This window comes from Petaurus breviceps, unplaced genomic scaffold (genome assembly GCF_028583685.1).
Source record: "Petaurus breviceps papuanus isolate PSGF00001 unplaced genomic scaffold, PetGlider_PUasm1.0 220, whole genome shotgun sequence".
Lineage (NCBI taxonomy): Eukaryota > Metazoa > Chordata > Mammalia > Diprotodontia > Petauridae > Petaurus > Petaurus breviceps.
Genome location: NW_027185876.1, coordinates 17,195,535 through 17,208,512, shown reverse-complemented (window position 1 = coordinate 17,208,512; position 12,978 = coordinate 17,195,535). Strand labels below are relative to the sequence as shown.

The window sequence follows — 12,978 nt, the reverse complement described above, 5'->3', positions numbered from 1 at the left end:
GGCTTTGAAAACGGAGCATGGAGCAGGACACAGCTTAACATAAGAGAGAGAAAGGGGAAAACAAAGAGCCCTAGGAGAGGATCATGGAACCAGGCCACCAAGACACAAGCAGCCCAGAGACAAGGGTTGGCACACTGACTAAAGACATTTTAATAGGTAAAGGGAAAAGGAAAGGGGAAAAGGATTTATGGTGAGAGAAAATTCAGAAATAAAGAAGAATGAATGGAAGCCAGCCTGGCTGGGGGACAGGATTCATTCTTTTCGTGAAATATTTTATCTTGTGCTCCCCTTCTCTTTACCTCTGAGAGACATGGGTGCTGCTCACATGGGAAAGCTGAAATCAAATCAACCCTGGGGCATTAGTTCTACCAGCCCAGCACTGGACTGGGGCCAGGAAGTGCCTCATCACCCTATCATCTATGGCAAGAGGCCACTACTTGGTGCACACACCTACTGGACAAACTACAAAGGATAGAGCTGAATTAAGCACAGAACTGACCTCACCTGATTTCCTCGATCTTGGTTGTTTATTTCTATGATCTTATAGTGAAACCCACCACTCATCCCAGAGTCTCTGTATTCAGACCCCACTTCTCCTTTTCTCATCCCTTCCAGGTCCAATTCGTGAAAAGTTAACAGAACACAGAGGATTCACTGGGCCAGAGGAGGCAAACCATGTGCTTTTTTGCATTATGGTCACCACATGGGCTTATGAGCATAATCAACCAGAAACTCCCTCCACCAAAGTGAAATGGTGCCCTGTGGCCCTGGCATCTATTTCACCAAGAGCTTTCCCACAGTGTCCTGGAGCCAGCCCCCTCTTTGATCCAGAGGGCCAAAGGGGAGGGACTTGAGACCACCCTCTAAGTTCTGTGTTTGCATTTAGCCTACAACCTTAGTCCCTTGGAGTGTCTTTGCAGCAGGGAAACTATTAGCCAGCACCAGATTGAGCTTTGATATGTATGATGATTCTATGATGTGAACCACCTTCCACTGGGAGAAAGTGATAGAGACAGGATGAAGTTTGTAAAAAGAGAGTCACAAAGGAAAGGAGAATACATCTAAATTCGTCTGCCACTGGCCAATGCAAAATAGAAGAGTGAGGAAGATAGGTCCTTTACCAGACAGTATTTGTGAACAGACACAAATCCTTGATGGCCTGATCCCATTCAATGGCGCTAACCTTTATGTCACTTTCTTCCACCTATACACCTCTGGCTAACCTTCATCTCCCTCCCTGTATACCTCAAAAACAGAAATTTGCATAAAGTTCAGTGGAAAACTGTCATTCAACAAGTACCACTGCCATTTATCAAGGACTATCCAGAAAAAAAAAAGTCCTTGCTTCAAGAAAATAAATTCCTTTATAAAAGAATATCCATGGTCAAATCATGTGTTGGAATTATCGACGTCAAGAATATGATCACTATGTCGGTAAGGGAAAGCCACCTGACTCCTGCCCATTAGGGTTCCTTGCAGGTCAAACAGAAGGGGCAATGTCCCCAGTCCCTGATAGGACAGACGGAAGGGAAAGACAAGGGTGTAGAGGTGGTGATTTTAGACAAAGTACAATTAAATCAGAGAATTATGGAATACTAAAGTTGGAACAGACCCTAGAGTTTATAATCTATGTTTAACCTTCTCATTTTGCTGATGAGGACATTGGGGCCTGATGATTTGCCCCAAAGTCACTGAGCTAACAGAGAAAAGCCTTGAAGTGGTCTTTCTACTACCCCATGCCACCATATTGTTTTCATTTTTAGCAATTTGTCAACTTTTAATTTTTTTTGTTTTGTTTTTTTAAGTATGTACTTCAAAGGTGGTTGCCCACCTACGTGCCCATATGGCCATACATCAACAAATGATAACTAGTGAGGAATAAATTTCCCTGGCAATCCCAATCCACTAGGCTCCTGGCATGATAGGTATGGGATATCACTGACCACCACATTGTTTTGCAATCCCAAACAAAGTTAGTTAAGCCTCTCCTCTGAAAAAAATCACTCCCAAAAGTCAGGGGTAAGAAAAAGCTGTGCGGGCAGCCTGACACCCTTTGTTCTAAATTTATTTTCTCATTAACGTGCAAAGGGGGATTTATTGTTTGAAACAATGTCTGTTTCCTATCAAGTCTTCTCCCCACCTCTTTTTCCTCTCTAGACAGTGCAGCCCTAACTGCTCCAGACCAGATGTTTTCTATTCCAGAAGAGAACATTCTCAATCACCCCCACTCCCCTATGGCCCACTTCTCCCCCCCTCTGTCACAATTCCCCCAAATTCCTAAAATTCCCTAAGTTAGTAAAAAATTAGCTAGAGTGATTCTGTACTGACCAAAAATGTATCTCGATTGTCTACTTTCTTCTCTTCCTCCTGCATACTTTCAGCACCTAAGAAGGTACCTGTCTCTTTGGATTCTAGAAGGTCACCCAACAACAGAACAAAGACTTGTTAAGCATAGCAGTGAAAATATCCAACTGAGAATAGTCATACGCTCGTGAGAAGTTCCACTGTGTGAGGCATTATTTTCCTGCCATGCCAAATATGGAGATAGCCTGTAATCCTGGGGAAAGTGACCTGAGTTCTACTTCCAACCCAAAATGCCAGACTAGCTTTAGGACTTTGGGCAAGTCATTAACAGTCTGACCCTCAGCTTCCTCATCTGCTCATGGGAAGGCTGGTCTCAGAACCAGGATCACCTGGATTCCAATCCCATCTCTGACACTGGATATTCAACCGTGGGCAAAATGCCTAACCTCTCATTGCTCTAATTAACTCTCTAAGATTATAAAGTTGTAGACAGAGTGCTGACCTACTTGGTAGTCTCCTACATCATCAATTAAATTAAAGAACCAGACTCTACCCCCTATCCTCATGGAATTAGTATAAAAATAAAAAGGAATGTAAAAGACTAAAAAAAATAAAAAGTCACTTCTTGGCCTCTCAAGGCTAAGACCAACTATATATTTCATATGTTATGTGAAATTCTGTTAACCTTAACTCTCTATTGTCTAGAAGACATAAAAACCACATAATGATTACTGATTTTCACAATGATATGGGTTATTCTGTTCAAGATCATGAAAGGAAATCTGAATCTTGTGAAGGGTAGAAACCAAACAAAGCAAAACAACTAATGATGTCTGTTGTAGTGACTGTATAACTATAATGACATAATTAGTAATAGTACTAGAGAGAGTGGTTCGATGGCTAGAGCACTGGGCCTAAAGTCAGGAAGGCTCATCTTCCTGAGTTCAAATCTGGCCTCAGACAGTTCCCAGCTCTGTGACCCTGGGCAAGTCACTTCACCCTGTCTGCCTCAGTTCCTCATCTGTAAAATGATCTGGAGAAGGTAATGGCAAACCATTCCAGTATCTTTGACAAGAAAACCCCAAATGGGGTATGAAGAATTAGATAATGACTGAAAAATAACTAAACAACAACAACTAGATAGGTACAGAATGTGAAAGTTGGAGGTAACCTCAGAAGTGATCTATCAAACTCATAAGCAAAAGGATTGCCCATCAAAAAATAGGTAGGAAGTAGTCATCTGGTTTCTGTTTGAAGACCTCCAAGGAGGGGAAACTAACCAACTCTAGAGGTAGCCCATTCCTTTTTTGGACAGCTCTAATTAACACTGTTATTAAAAAAACAGTAACATCTACAATCAAATCTTACTAATGTGGAATTATTCAGAAGGAAGCAGCCCAGGACCATGGAAAGAATCTAGAGTCAGAACACATGGGTCCAAATCCCATTCCTACCATTTGCTTTCTCTATGCCTCTGGGCAAGACACAACCTCTCTGATTCCTAATTTGGTTCCTAATTTGTAAAATAAAGACATTGACCTAGATTCCAACTGTAAATCAACATCCTATGATGTTATAATCCTCTGAATCAGTCAAAAAGTGTAAAACTTTATTGATGGAAAAAGGTACTCGGAACACTGATCATCAATTGTTCTCACAAGGAAGTTCTATCAGACCTGCTTTAATAAGTAGCAGCAAATTGTGATTAGCACATTGCTTGTAAATTTTCAAATAGATACTATTAAAGTTGGATAAAGTGTAGAAAACTTTGTTTCAATTGCTGGACCACTTGTTCTCTATTCCAAATCAAATTAGTAGTGTTACCTTGGGCAAATCATTCATCTTTCTGGACCTTGGTTACTTCATTTGTAAAATGGAAAGGTTAGACCAAATGATATCTAGGGTATCATCCAACGCTAATTGTCTATGATTTTATGATTCTAATTTAAATAAAAATAGTACTTTCCACTCAAAAGGTGCCCTACAATGTTTGCCGACAGATTAAATATTATTCATTTTACTCAGCGATCCCCTTTCTTTTAGACAGAACAAGGGAAATATCAACTAATTTGATAATTGATTTATTACAAATTTTGGTTAGTAGTTCAAATTTAGTGAGATTTCATGTGTTTGATTTAGGATAGGGGTGTTAGAATCTGAGATCCATGACTTTTCAAAAAAATATATTTTGAAAATTGCATTTCAATATAACTGATTGTCTTTATAAGCCTCTTTATCTTGTTTTATTCATTTATAAACATTTATAAACACCAGGCTGCCAATGGAGTCTATTACACAAAAAATGTTATGACTCCTGCTCTAAAAGGAGAAGGGATAGATGTATTATAGAACAGCAATTATCTGTTGGATTTACCCCCACACAACTCAACTAAACAGAGAATGTGCCTCTTGTTGTATTAAGGCAAAATAATAAATCACAACAAATAAATAAATAATAAATAAAATTCCCACTGGGTTGGTAGAGATCCTGTTAAAATACTGGACCTTTTCCGTACTATCTGCGTGAACTTGGAAAAAATCCCTAAACTTTCTGGGCCTAGATTTCTTTATCTATAAAATGGGGGATTGGATTAGATAACCAATGAACCAGGAAGCACCCACCAAAAGTCTGTTCTAGCTCCAGACTCTTACAGCCCAGATCCTTCTGACATACTTAGATCTCTCTCTTGGGTAGGTCTAGCAGTTTCAAATAAGCCATTGTTCATAGTTGTTCTAGAATGTTCTAGAATGATTTAAGCCCCCCCCCCCCCAGTAGGCCTCAATTCAAATATGGAACACTCTGGGCTGAACCCCCACCTCTCTCGAAATACATACAATGTTTGTTGTAGGGGGAAAAAAACTGGATTCAAAGATGTTTGTGTCCATCACCTGGGAAATAATAAGATAAAAGAGTATATGAATGTGAATATGACGAGTCAGACATGATTGAACAAAAACAAGTATGAATGTGGTAAGATATTGCTGTGTACTAAAAAACAATGAGAGGAATTCAGAAAATACTGGAAGATGTGGATGAAGTGATGCAAAGTGAAGAAACTGGAACAAAGAGAGAAATATAAAACATACAGATAGGCCTATGTGTATACATGTAAGTGTATGTGCATATATAATTCACATACATGTACGTGTGTTTCTGTATATACACATATAAATATGTACACAAAATGAAGTAAATGTAAATAAGATTAAAATGCAGTCAAACTCAACATTAATTACAATGACTAAGTTTGTTCCCAGGAAGCAGTCAATGAGACACATACTTCCCTCCTCTTGGAAGGAGGGCAGGAAGGGCTTATAGGGGTGGAATGTTGCCTCTGCAGTCAGTCTGTGATTGATTTGGTTTGACTGTTTTTCTTTTTATTATGCAGGGGAGTTCAATGAGGTGGGGGATATATTGAGAAATTATTGTGGTGTAAAAAATAAAAGGCTTCATTAAAATTTTAACCATAACATAAAAATCTGATAAAAATCTGATTGTATTAAAGATGCACGCTACCCCAATTCTCCAGAGTAACTTAATCACAATTCCAACAAAGTGTTTTCTATGCATATGTTAGGATCAAATCAGATTCCTTCATAGATGTAACAAGAGATATCTTTGCCCTCCCATCTCCCAATTATCAAGTGATGCAGAAAACAAGGTGATATCTGCTGGACAAAGGTGTTTGCACCTACAGTGGAATTGAATTGCCTGAACAAAGTTCAGATAAGAACAATTTCTTATGTATGGTAAGATCATCCAGATGTTCCTGTGTGCATGTGACAGGAAACCGATTTCCTAAACGCCCAGAATGATTCAGGGTCTCTTCAATGACATCCACAACTCTCTCCCCACCCTCAAAGAGTTGAAGACAGAGGAGACCAGGCACATTTTGACTTGCCAAGGTCACAATGTAGGTGTCAGCACCAGGATATACACCTGGATTTCCTGATTATCCAAGTCCAAATTGAAATTATTCCACTAGACTAGGTGGTGCAATGGACAGCGTGTGGGGCCTAGAATCAGGAAGACTCTTCTTCCTGAGTTCAAATACAGCCTGAGACACTTACTGGTTCTGTCACCCAGGTTAAGTCAATTAAGCTCTCAGGGTTTCTAGGCAATTCTCTTTAGACTATCAGTTGCAAAAAAATGGGCTGATCTGCATGGGTAATGACAGTTATCTCCCCCAGAAATTCCATATACCATAAAATCATAAGCCCAACCCTTATATCCAAGTTCACTGAAGAGCATTACTAAATCCATGGTATTCTGTCACTGTATTTTTTTTTTCTAATCAATAGATTCTAAGTACAACTATTACTGTGTGTGCTTGTTGGGGGACAAAGTCTATGGTTTTCTTTCTTTTAACTTAAAGAAAATTCTATAAGAGACAAAAAAACATAGTGAAGAAAAGAAGGAAGGAGGGAAAGAAGGAAGGAAGGAAGGAAGGAAGGAAGGAAGGAAGGAAGGAAGGAAAGGAGGGAGGAAGGAAAGGAGGGAGGGAGGAAAGAAGGGAGGGAGGAAGAGAGAGAAAGAAAGAGAGAGAGAAAGAGAGAGAGGGAAAGAGAAAGAGAGAGAGAAAGAGAAAACAAAAACAAAGAGTTTGTCCAGGGTAACAGTGCAGAGCTGGGGGCAGAATACTCTGCTGGACAACTTTCCTTCCCTCTCCACAGTCTCAGACACTGAACACTGTACCAACAAAACTCTTTCCAACAAATGGCTCATCTTGTGTCTCCCAAGGCACTATTTCAAAAACATAAGAATCTGCCCCGGTCTGAAAAGGTCTAAGGGAAAGCCTCAAAGGAATGACTCGGCTATATTTCAGAATTTGCTTTCTAATTAGTACTAGAAATTTTTCTTATTAATTATTAATCAAATCTTAAGCATTTCAATTTTTTCCCTGTCAATTCCTCTATGACTATTTTGATGCAATAGTATCAAATGGATAGTAGTGTTCAAGAGGTGAGGGCAAAACAAGGCTTATGGGGCAGGGAGAAAAGATTGTTGTTCCTGACTTCTTAACAGGAACAATTTAGGACAGGATCTCAAAGCACTAGGTAGATTGCAAATATATGCTTTGAGGTATTTCTAGGAAGAGGGAGGTCATGGTGAAAAATCCATGTCATGGAGAACTGGCCAATGAGAGTCTGGAGGATACATGAGGGACCCTCATAAATATCTGGCAAGCCTGCTTCTAGACATTTGTTATGACATAAAATGGAAGGGCCTGACTCTCAATTTACCACTTCAAAAGCATAAACAGGTATTCTATGACCTTGCTCTGTCCATTCACTAAATGGTAAAGAAAGGCGCTTTTGGTTGGTTGCTTAGCCAGAATTGAGAGTACACAAAGGAAGAAAAATTTCTTATTTTTCCTTTTTTGCTGGCCATAAGGTTCCAGCTCCTGAGAGCTGGTGCCCCTTCCCCTCCTCCTCAGTTGACCCAGGAGCTTATGGCCTCCTGGGTGATGATATTGGGAGAACCTCTTGTTTGGGTTACTTTCATTTGGTACAGGGCCTTGTAACATGGCCAAAAAAAAAGCAAAAAAGTTGGAAAAGCCATTTCCAAAAGTCCAGTCTCTGAGCCCAGAAAGGAGCCAGCCCTGAGGAGTGAGCTTTGTTACTCGACCCAATGCAGAATCTATCAAAGAGCCAAAATGCTGTGCCATGAAAGCCACCCATCAACTATGCTGCATTTGGAAGTGAATTTGATAGGGCAAATGTATTGTAGCAACCATTTTAAGTCTGAATCTACTCTCCCCGTGGTCTGCATAATAGAGGGGAGAATGTGGCTTGAGCCTACAGCATTAGAAAGACACCCCAAATGCAGGATAAAGGCATTTGCTTTTTTTTTTTTTTTCTAGACATGGTCCATGAAGGAATTTGTTTTGTTTGATATTGATTACAAGGATTTTCTGAGTTGTTTTTTTTTCCCCCAATTGGGAGAAGTAAGAGGGAGAGAAACTAGGTGTTTGTTCATTGAAAAATAATAATAAAATGAAAATGAAAATGAAAGCTATGCCAACTCCTCAATGTTAGGCTTAGGATCCTAAGGAGAAGAGGTAACTGTGCTCTGGGGGTCCATCCTGTTAGTATTTGGATTACAATTGGGCTAAGGCCTCCTGAAGGAAGCCTCAGTAATTCTAAGATTCATTTGGACTTCAAACAGCAAACATGCGAGGAATGATAGCTACATATATACCAGTGAAACAGTAGTGTGGGTGGTTCTTGAAATACTGGAATAACTACAATCTAAAATTAAAGGAAATTAGCAAACCGAGAGGGAAAAAAAAGCAGACTGTACTAAAGGGTCAACTAAAATACCAATGGGTCAGTGGATAAATCCCCAAAGTGAAAGAAGGGGGTTCTAACAGGTGTACCTGACTTTATAAGCTAGATGCTAAAATAGCCTTAAAAAGTTATGTGTTGATAAAGTTCTAGTCAACAAAATCATTTTAATATACTATGAAATTTGCTCCTGAAATTAATCCAGAACCTATCCTGGTGCCTACCCAGCATGTAGGAGGAATTTACTATATATTTCTTGAATTCAATCCTACAATTGAACCTTTTGGAAAAAAAACCTTTTTGTAAAATAAAGCCTCTCCCTTTATTTTTGCCTAATCCAGATTTCCTCCAAGGAGGTTTAATTAAGCAAGTGTAAGGGGAAATGTCTACCTGTCCATTTCATTCCTAAACTATACACAAAACCCGAAATGTCACGAGGGGTTCCCAAATCCAAGGCTCACAAGGACAGAATTCTGATTCTTTCACAGCTACAGACGTCTAGCTATAAGCACCCTTAGGCCAAGTAGCTCAAATCGTTCAAAGTCCCTCCTTCTTTGCAAGCATCAGTTCCGACCCTGGCTCAACAGGAAAGGAAGAAAATAAACAGAGAGAGAGAAAGGAAAACAAAGTAAAGTCTTTGCTTCATGCAGGAAAAGAAAGATATCTCCTTCTTAGCCTAATCATTACATTTACCCCCACCCTTTACTTCCCCTTTCTTTTTAGAAAAACCCAGAGATCAGAGAGAAAAGGAAGAGATAGACAGAAAAAAAATGGGGAGAAGCATTAGATTGAGGAGGAAAATAACAGAGAGCGAGAGAAAAAAAAAAAAGAGAAGAAGGGGGAAAAAGAAGAAAGTTGAAACTTGATACTCTAGAATTTGGGCCTCTGAGTCTGACTTTTCTTAACCCAATGTGCCAACTCTGGAGGCACACTGGTTCCCATCACAGTCTTTTTGAATAACTTTTCATATATTATACCTCTAATTTAGAACCATTCTGAAGCAAACATCCAACAAGGATCTTCCCAGAACTCAGGGGACATAAAGAGACCAAGAGGAGCCAGGTGAGGGAGGAGACCCCAAAAACATGCTATCTCTTCCCCAACATGACTTTTTGAACCAATAAGGACAGACTGATGGAGAAGGGTAGGTTAGGCACGCAGCTAAAGAGGGGAGAGCAGGTTCTTGTGCTTGGAGGGGGCAAGCTTCTTTTTAATCCTCATGAACCCAGGGAGAAACAGGACACAAAGGTGGATATACTGGCCCCAAGGGCAGATGCAGGGGAGTAATCCAGGGCAAGGAACCCTTACCACACATGGAGACCCTTCATTCAAATAACTTAAATAAAACATACCACCCCCCTCCCCTAGCTAAAACAATAATTACAAAGGAGTCTCCTTGGCGGCTACTCCAGAAATCAAATTCAAAAGGATTTTCAGGGTGAGGGAGGCAACCCTGAAGTTCTGTCTCAAGTTCCTGAAACTAAAACCTAGATAATGGGGGGGAGGGGGGAGGGAAGGAAGGATGGCTGCAGGGGGAGGGGGTGGGGTGACCAGAAGGGGCACTTTAGATATTAATTTCAGTGAAGCCAGTCCCTTCATCTGCTATGCTTTGTTTAGTTTCAGCCCATCCCATTCAAGCTGTGAGTATCCCAGGGTTTTAACCAAATGGGGCCTGGAAACTGGTTAAGCAGCTTTTAAAACAGGAGCAAAGAATAGGTAATCTTAACAAAACACCCAGAGTCCAAGAAAGACAGTGTTTTAACTCCCCTTACTTGGACAAGGAGGAGAAGGGAAAGAGGGACTAAACAGATTAACTTTTAACCAACAGATTTAACTAAAGAGATTAACATTTAGGATTAACTGCAGTGTAACCCAAGTGCCAGAGAACCACAGGAAAGCAGATGACTGAGGGCATGCCCACAATTCAAACTTAGCCTCACTGTCCTGAAACCTACAGATGATAAGACTGTCCTCTCTTTCTGAAGTTAGAGGAGGATGACTTCCCAACTGGGCTCTCAAGTTGACATTCACAGTCTTCCAAGAATGGGTTCCCTCCATTTCCCTTGGAAAGATGATTCCCCCAGGCCAAACAACCTTCAGGATGTGTTAGGAACCGGAGGCCAAAAATTTTCCTTAGAGTCATTTAAGTCCATTTAATCTCCCCACAGGGCCAAAATCACTATAGCAACTACTGGAAAAGCTCAATATTGTTGAGGGATGTGTAGGATGAGGCAGAACATTAAACCATTTACTCCTTTTTAGGAGGGCCTAAAATGATCCTTCTACTTCTTAGCTGTATTTTGTGTATGTACACTCTCTCTCTCTCTCTCTCTCTCTCTCTCTCTCTCTCTCTCTCTCTCTCTCCTCTCTCTCTCTCTCCCTCCAATAAAAATGACACACAAATTATTCCAGTTACAATTTTTTTTTTTACTCTCAAATGCTTGGCCTGTTGGTTGTAAGGGGTGTACCTGAAAGTCACAGGCCTGTAAATGGGCAGTTTGGGGGGCAATGTTCTATAGAAAGCACCACAAAAATATCAGCATGCCTCTATTCTGTCCTTTGTTTCATCAAGGCTACACCACTGTAAGCAGCATGGTATGAGAGAACAAGCATTGGAATTTGGAGTCAAATCCCAGAAACGAGCACTACCTGTGCAAGCAAGTCATAACTCTCTAGGCCTCAGTTTCTCTGCCTGTAAAATGGGGCAAGTGTGACTAGATAAACTTTGAGGTCCCTTCCAGATCTCTAGGCAAGATTTCTGGATATTGGGCTTTCTGCTAGACCTTCCGAAAGCCTTTCCTGATTCTTCCCTTCTGAAACGATGACTCCGATTTACCCTGTATATGTGTCATTTGCATGTTGCTTTTCCCAATTAAATTGTGAGCTCCATCAGAGCAGGGATTGTTTTTGTCTTTCTTTGTAACCCTAGTGTTTAGCACATCCTAGGCACTTACTAAATACTTGTTGACTTCATTTTGCTATATACGCATTTGATTTACTAGGTAGGAGTAAAGGATGAATCTACCTTCTGGAAACTTCTTCCGTAAGTGTGCCTTTAATGCTTCTGGTCAATTCAGGAGCCATCAGTAGAAAGAAAGTGATGGTAATGCTATTTTAAATTTGTAAAACAAGTCATTTTGTCATACTCATAATAACAATTACTACTAATAATAACTATTTATATTTATTTAGTGGCCTAAGATTTATAAACACTTCATATATATCTCATTTAAATTTCATAAAAGTCTAGTGAGATAGAGGCTTTTGTTATCACCATTTTATAAATAAGGAAAGTAAGTCTAAGAAAGGTGAAGAGTCATCCAACTAACAGGTACCAGAAGCAGGGTTCAGTCTCGGAGTTTCCTGATTTACCCTATATTATCTCCATTGATCCATTAACCCAAACAGTTAGTAGGAAGGATAGGTTTTATCTAATTTGACCATTGGCTCAGAGGGATTTAGTGACTCATTCGAAGTGTCACATTTGGAAAAGAATGGTAATTAAATCTTCTGTCTCTAGTTTTAGCAATGCATTTTCTAGACATTTAAAATATAAATGGCTTCTCCCTCAGGTACCAACATGATTCTGCTAATCCACTAACAAGGCATGTGCTCTGGGTTAACACTGATGATGTCAGATGCACACTAATCTACCTTCACCATTCCAACCCAACATCACCATTAATACCTAGGAGCACCTGGCCTAAGAATAGCAGGCCAGGGTTAGGGGATAACATCAGTGACAAAGCAAGCTGGTCTGTAGAGATGAACACTGAGGTTCTTCTCTTCATTAGCACAGTGTTCTTAGCTCATTAGCAAAGAATCTAGGTTTTCTTTACTGTCACTTTTGTATCGGCTTCAGCCTTGGAAGAGGTACTTCTAAGAACTGGTTTATTACCTAGATTGGCCCCAAACCAACAGTCATGAATTACAGCCTGCTTTGGGAGAATTGTTCATGAGGTCTGACGTCCACGTGTATTGGCTTTAACTTTCTGTTGGCTTGTTTCAAGAGTACAGAAGGTTTTTTAGACAAGAAATAAAGGAGCCTAGACAAAGCCTGCCCTTTACTTAGCAAACCTATAGGAGAAGGAAAATGGAGGGGGGAAAAAAAGAGCAGGCCAAGAGATATTTCTAGCCTTCCCAACTTCAACAGTGGGCTTTTAGAAGGACATGACCCAGTTAATTTAGCTTTCTTGAGCATTTCTGTTACATAACCAGGAAAATCAGGAAAAAGAGACAGACAGACAGAGACAGAGTCTTCACAATGACCAGCTTCTCTGTATTCAGTTTCCAAACTTTGAACTCTACAGTTTCTCTTTTTTCAAACCAGGCCCATTTCTCTGCCTCACAGGCAGCACACAGCACATACCCCCAGCACATACCCCC

The 12,978-nt window shown here is 40.2% G+C and overlaps 1 protein-coding gene across 3 annotated transcripts in view; it reads right to left on the bottom strand.

The window, feature by feature from the left end:
- PBX1 (PBX homeobox 1) overlaps positions 1–12,978 on the bottom strand; it is a 328,301-nt gene that overhangs the window by 266,944 nt on the left and 48,379 nt on the right. The gene's annotated exons all lie outside the window — the stretch shown is intronic.